We start from the raw sequence: 6,000 nt of genomic DNA, 5'->3' as shown, positions 1-6,000 counted from the left end.
ACATGTCGATATGGCTCCCTCTGTTGTCCATGAGGCATACTGGCACTCACTGCATTGTTCCCACCTTGTGTGACAGCTCTGCACCGACTACACTAGGCGCAACACCGACCATATCGGACCGACACGAGACCGCTCTGCTCGGCCTATGTGTAACCCATCTCGCTGCACAGAAAGTTGAGTTGAGGGCAACACCTCGTAGAGAGGATAGGTTACTAAAAGAAGTACTGATGGAAGCCCACGATTCGATTTTGACAGTGCACGCCACTCACAGGGCAGTCGAACACAGAGTAGCGGAAGATAACTACTGCGTAAACAGCAGATAGGTCGATCATTACCTAAAGTATTGTACAACATGCACCCGCAGTGCTGAGTTACGCCGCCAAAGGATTGTATTACAAGGATTACCCGACTCAGAGAAACTATGACAAATCACTGGGATGGATTTCGTCAGACCATTTGCACTAATGCCAGCAGTAAGCTGTAATGTTTTTCCTTAAAATTTTAAAAACTATTTGGCGACAGTTGAAAAAGGTGAACACGAAAGCCTTGGAACTGTAAGACAGAAACGTAATCGATCATTTTTCACGTTTCGTTTCTGTGATAGCTATACCAGATCAGAAGATGTCTATACATGGGTCATGTAATTCACGAAAATAACGTCTGACGGTTTGCGGTAAACTGTGATGGGACCCGATAGCGACACAGATGGGTTCCATAGGATTTACGTCAGGCCAATTTGGTTGCTGATACATCAAAATGCGTTCACTATAATGCTCCGCATACCACTATAGCGCTACTACGGTCGTAGGTTCGAATCCTGCCTCGGGCATGGATGTGTGTGATGTCCTTAGGTTAGTTAGGTTTAAGTAGTTCTAAGTTCTAGGGGACTGATGACCACAGCAGTTGAGTCCCATAGTGCTCAGAGCCATTTGAACCATTTGAACCACTATAGCGCGGTTCTGGCTCCGAGACACGGACAGTTACACTCCTGAAAGAAGACATCACGGTCGAGGAAGACTTCAAGCACGGAGAGATGATGCAGGTGGTTCACAGCTTTTAGCGTGTCCTCTATTGCTACCACAGGTCCTTTACAAGCGCAGGAGAATTGCATGGGGGCTTAATTAAATGAAATGAAAATAATTTTAATTTTTGCTTTAGTAGGTGTCTGTCCGTTTACGAAGTCTCGTAACGGTTGGCCCTGACTATTATTATTACGCTATCTGACTGCATAGAACAACAACAAAGAATGAAATGGAAATTTTCATTAACACAATTAATTAATTAATTAAGTCCCCAGCAACTATAAAACCTACGAAACCAAAGCACAAGTATAACTGTTCTGTGTGTGGGAGTATGACTCAACGTACGCATCTGGCACGGTTCTTCTTCAATAACACAAGAAATTTTAAATATCATTTATACTGAATTAATTAAAGAAAATAAAAATACCATAATTACTCAAGAAAACCAGAATTACACTCTAATACAAGAACACAAGCCAGATGCTTTGTTGACTGAACCTGTAATGACGCATTATTTAAAACATGGAAATAATGAAAAATAAATCAAGTTTCGTTACCTTCATATATTGACCAAAATCACTCTAATCATTACAATATATCTCCACACCGACTCGCTATTACCACATCTCAACAAGAACTTTTCAGTATCCCATCTCAGCAAGCACTCCCTACTAGCACATCTGAACACGAACAGACTACTACCAGTCCTCGACAAGCACTGCCCACTACGACATCTCAATAATCACTGCCAGTGGAGGCGGCGGAACAATGCTCTCTAGCGATCTCTGGCGCTGTGGCTCAGTGTAGCCACCTTTCAGAATGTCTCACAGAGAATATACTGCTCCCATCAGTATGAGTCTGTGGCACGCTGTACGTTTTGAGCCGCCGTTCACCGCAAAGACGGCGGTCGTGGAGACGACCATCGACCAAGTGTAGCAAACATATGATTCACACTAAGTGCCAACGCGTTTCCACTGATTGACGGTTGAATCCTTATGGTCCCGTGGCCATTTCAATCGTAACTGACGCTGTCGTTCAGTCAAAATGTGAAAACATAGGAGTATTCTGCTGCGGAGATCCATGTTCAACAAAGAACGTTGTGATATGGAACACTTGTGAGGGCCATCAACATTGTGCTCTTTCGCCAGAGATGCCACAGATCACCATCTCTCCTACTTTGCAGAGCAGACAAGCCTTCAAACCTCACGTTCTGTGAAGAGTCGTGGACGTGCAACAATTTAGCGCCAAGTATGGTTTGACTGTCTTTCTACCTCTGTTCGTAGACGCTCACGACAGTAGCACCTGAACATTCGACCATTGCTTTCGAGATACTCGTTCACAGGCTCTGCGTAATAATACTGGGTCCTTTGTCAAGGCTCTGCGTAATAATACTGTGTCCTTTGCCAAAGTCGTTTATCTTAAGGGGCTCCGGAAAGGCTCAAAATCGTGAAAAGTTCAATTTTTACTTTTTTGCGTTTTCTGAATTTGCAGACTATTACCTTTTAATAGATATATAATTTATTCAATTCCGAAGACTACAACTATTTTTAAATTTTTTTTGAAATGTGTTCTACATGGGCGTGACCCACTGTGGCGCTGTTAAACTGCTGTCAAATGGTGTTATTATTAACGTCCGTGTTCATCAGGTACATTTTAGTGATGTGAGATAAAGTATGTGTTGTGGCTAACCTGTGATTGTGGTGTGATTGTCGATTGTTTCATGTTTATTTACTCTGTCGTTATCTCGAAAATATTCCTAATTAATTCTGTTTCTTGAGTCTGTGTTTTGTTGAAGTATAATAATGAGTAAAAGTAAAGTTATTAAAAATCCTCTGAAGGCTTTTAAGAAAAGGAGAAATGTTGGAAAGCCAAAGGTATGTGTTATTACTGTAAACAATAAAGACGATAACCAAGTGAGTGAACCTAACCTCTCAAGTACACCTGCCCATAGCAGTCAAAGTGGGAAAGAAAATACTTCACAGAAGAAGCTTGGTTCAATGAGTGAAAACTATGAATGTTTTATGGGCGAATCTGATGTGAATGAAATATTTGATATGTCAGTTCTCAAAGGAATTTTTTCAAACTGTGTAAGATGTATTCATTGTAGTGAAGTTGGTCTGGAACTCTCCATAATAAAGCACGTAGGATTTGCTAGTAAAATACAACTGAAATGTGATAAGTGTTCATACATGACCACCTTTTGGAACAGTGTTGCAGTAACCGCAACTAAAGAAAATGGTAGCAAAATCTACGAACACAACAACGAGCGATGCTTGCTTTAGACAAGGAACGCCTTCGGGGTGCAGACAGGGCTGTAAAGAGTCTAGAAATACAAGCAAGAGTAAACAGGAGGAGGAACAAGAGGAAGCTGGAGGAGGAGTTTGCAGAGGATGAAGATAATCCATTCTATGGACCTGGAATGCACTAAAAAGTTAATACAATCTTTGTCGCTCGATTCCCAAAACTTTTATTTTCTCATACTAATTACATGTTTTCTAAGGATATTCCAAACATATTTGTTTCAAACTTTCAGTAAATGTTACACAGTACCTTCTGCATAATTTAACACAGCCTTTTTCCAAAAAACTGTATATTTTTGAATATATAAATAAAAAATTGCAAAAAATGTTGTGAATTTTCATTACAATTGAAAAAAAATCATCTTTAATAACTGAACTAAAATTTTGTAAAATCCCTGTGTTAAGTTGTAGCCCATATTCCAATAAATAATCTGTAAAAAGTTCAACTTCCCACCTCAAATACTTTGTGAGGAAAGATGTAATTTATAAGCGTTATTTTAACATTGCAAGTATAGGGCGTTCCGGAGCCCCTTAATGGATTTCTCCATTTGCAACCCGTATGTTCCCTATGGTGATGACTGGTCCGTGTCTGCTACGCTTACATACGTTTGTTACCGCGTCACGTGTCCAAACGTCGTGGTGATCAGTGGTTATGATGTTTTAACGTCTCAGTGTGAATGAAGATGCCAACAATTATTGTAAATCAATGTAAATAAACTAGTATCTATATTCTATTCAAATTCGAGGATGCATTTTCTTTGCAGACAGGAGAAATTCAGAAGGGTAAAGTTACGAAAGAAGTTTAGAACCAGTGGAACAGTGGCAGGGAGAAATCAGGCACAACCAAGCCGTTTACGTTGTCAGACTACACGTGCTGCGAGCCTTCACGGAGATACTGCAGCCCAACTACGACAACTGTGTTACTGGAATCGGTCTAAAAGTTTCTGCGCGACACACAAACACCGACGCTAGAATCACATCAGCAAAGAAAAGCAGTATTTGAGGATGTGCAAACCCACTCGTCTTCGAAATAGCAGGACTGTAATGTGAGGTACAGGCTGTGCTACTCTGCGCGGTTCCGAGGGTCGAGACTTTTCTGTCTCTGTCGGGACACGAAACGCTGCATCCTGACACCCTCACAGCATCAGCCAAAGGCGACACCACCACGGGAATACGGCATCGCATCGGAGACCACAGGAAGACAGGTGGGCAGTCAACAGCCGGAGGCCCCACACCGGGGAAATGCCACCATATTCACTGCGCCGTCCAATAATCATTATAAACAAGCCTCAATTTTGAAATCATTCTAAGCATCACCTGTCAGCTGCATAAAATCTTATGTTGTTGTGGTCTTCAGTCCTGAGACTGGTTTGATGCAGCTCTCCATGCTACTCTATCCCGTGCAAGCTTCTTCATCTCCCAGTACCTACTGCAACATACATCCGTCTGAATCTGCTTAGTGTATGCATCTCTTGGTCTCCCCCTACGATTTTTACCCTCCACGCTGCCCTCCAATACTAAATTGGTGATCCCTTGATGCCTCAGAACATGTCCTACCAACCGATCCCTTCTTCTGGTCAAGTTGTGCCACAAACTCCTCTTCTCCCCAATCCTGTTCAGTACCTCCTCATTAGTTATGTGATCTACCCATCTAATCTTCAGCATTCTTCTGTAGCACCACATTTCGAAAGCTTCTATTCTCTTCTTGTCCAAACTATTTATCGTCCATGTTTCACTTCCATACATGGCTACACTCCATACAAATACTTTCAGAAAAGACTTCCTGACACTTAAATCTATACTCGATGTTAACAAATTTCTCTTCTTCAGAAACGCTTTCCTTGCCATTGCCAGTCTACATTTTATATCCTCTCTACTTCGACCATCATCAGTTATTTTGCTCCCCAAATAGCAAAACTCCTTTACTACTTTAAGTGTCTCATTTCCTAATCTAATACCCTCAACATCACCCGACTTAATTCGACTACATTCCATTATCCTCGTTTTGCTTTTGTTGATGTTCATCTTATATCCTCCCTTCAAGACACCATCCATTCCATTCAACTGCTCTTCCAAGTCCTTTGCTCAGCAGATAATCCTAGCCTACACTAATCCATCAGTTGCGTCGTGTTATAACTGGTGTCCCATGGACCTTCTCCAAATGCCCCAATGGTAAATGTTGACCTATTCGCGACGAATATGACAATACATTAGGTGACTGAAACCATTGTCGGACAGTGATTATTCTATTAAATTTGCCACTGAGATATCAAACTTTTTCATACGTTTTCTGCATGTTATCTACGTAATATGATGTGACTACCGTATCTTTACAAGGTGAGATACTTAAAAGCTGCTTGAGGCTTCCAGTTTTACGTAGAATGATACTGGTTGATTGTGATGTGTCTCAGAAATTTTTAAAAGCGTTTCCATAATGGACAAATGGTTCGAATGGTTCGAATGGCTCTGAGCACTATGGGACTCAACTGCTGTGGTCATAAGTCCCCTAGAACTTAGAACTACTTAAACCTAACTAACCTAAGGACATCACACACATCCATGCCCGAGGCAGGATTCGAACCTGCGACCGTAGCAGTCGCACGGTTCCGGACTGCGCGCCTAGAACCGCAAGACCACCGCGGCCGGCAATGGACAAATGCGAGGTATTGAACAGTTTG

The sequence above is a fragment of the Schistocerca nitens genome, chromosome 4 (genome assembly GCF_023898315.1).
Source record: "Schistocerca nitens isolate TAMUIC-IGC-003100 chromosome 4, iqSchNite1.1, whole genome shotgun sequence".
Taxonomy (NCBI): domain Eukaryota; kingdom Metazoa; phylum Arthropoda; class Insecta; order Orthoptera; family Acrididae; genus Schistocerca; species Schistocerca nitens.
This window is presented reverse-complemented; position numbering follows the sequence as displayed.